The sequence below is a fragment of the Apodemus sylvaticus genome, chromosome 14 (genome assembly GCF_947179515.1).
Source record: "Apodemus sylvaticus chromosome 14, mApoSyl1.1, whole genome shotgun sequence".
NCBI lineage: Eukaryota > Metazoa > Chordata > Mammalia > Rodentia > Muridae > Apodemus > Apodemus sylvaticus.
The window spans coordinates 31,942,970-31,944,281 of NC_067485.1; the positions used below are offsets into that span (position 1 = coordinate 31,942,970).

At 38.0% G+C, this 1,312-nt stretch overlaps 1 non-coding gene across 1 annotated transcript; it reads left to right on the plus strand.

Annotated features, from left to right (window-relative positions):
* The first annotated feature begins 824 nt into the window (after positions 1 to 824).
* On the plus strand, positions 825 to 955 carry LOC127665306 (small nucleolar RNA SNORA17). The gene has a single exon (XR_007973357.1). It is a non-coding gene; the product is annotated as a small nucleolar RNA SNORA17 (small nucleolar RNA).
* Positions 956 to 1,312: the final 357 nt, after the last annotated feature.

Below are 1,312 nucleotides of genomic sequence, written 5' to 3' on the forward strand. Positions count from 1 at the left end.
GTTTCCTATTGCAGAGCAAGTATCCAATTCAATCATAAATCAGTTATTTATTCATATAACAATCTATTCACTATTGTACCAGTGATCATATCTTGTCTTGCGGATCTGTATTGTAGCACAGAGGATCAAAATCTTAATAATACTAATGATATTTCTCCCCCTATGAAAAATGTTCTCCAGGAAGTTTCCAGTAATGTTCTAGGTTTATTTCTCTGTTCCACAACCAAAGTATTTGGCATCAGTAAAATCTTATCATTCAGGTATGGTGGAAAAGAAGTAACTCTGAAGTTTCTTTGGTTTCCTTCTTTGAAAGGACAGCTACTTTTGTAAAGTTTATGTACAATTTGGCAGTTATATCTTGCAAACAATAAAAGTTTTATATTCTTTCTCTGTCCTTTACCCTTGGCATTTAATTAGCATCTGATGTAGAAAATGTATTTTCTGGCCACCAGAGCAACACCATCAAAACAAACAAGTTACAGAAATATGACAAAATTTAACTAAACTAAAAGCAAACTAGTACTTAGTCAATAACTGAAAAAAAGTGTCATAATATAGACTAGATGATTAAAGAAGGTAAATATAAGAAGAAGAAAAAATAAAGTAAGAGTTTGGGAAAGGGAAAGAAAAAGTTGAAGCCAAGATGAAGAGAAAAAGAAGGAAAGAGAATGAAAATTATATGTGAGAGAGAAAAGGAGGAAGAGAAAAATCTAATTATAAAATAAAGGGAAGGTGACTTAATAAAACTATATAAAGATGAAAGAGAAATAAAAAGAAACAATGAGAGGAAGAAAGAAAGAAGGAAAGGAAGGAAGGAAGAAAGACCTGCCCCTAGAGTCATGAAAGGTATGACTGCTGTGTCACATGTTGCATCAGTAGGTGGCAGGGAAGAGAAAGACTGTCTACACTCAGTATTCTGACCTATGATCATCTGAATAATTAGTAGCCTAACACTCCTTGAAATGACCACTAGTCTGGCACTAGGGGACCCAGACAAGGAGTTAGCCTGAAATGAATACCAATCTGGTGCAGTGCAGGCCCAGATGTGCTCCCAGGATGAGGAGCAAGCCAAAAACTAAAAGAACCTTGCTTGGGACCACGGGATCCCTGTGAGAGTGAGCCTGAGGCAGATGCATGGGTCTACTCAGGCAAGCTGGCTGAGAAGCTAGCCCAAGAGCACTACCACACCTGCACCATGGGTCCCATAGAAAGAGCTAGTCTGAGATGACCACCAGCCTGCCACATAAGCCTTGGGTAAGAGAATATACCCAAGTGCTCAGCCCAAGATGATCAGTCTCACTGATATGTACTC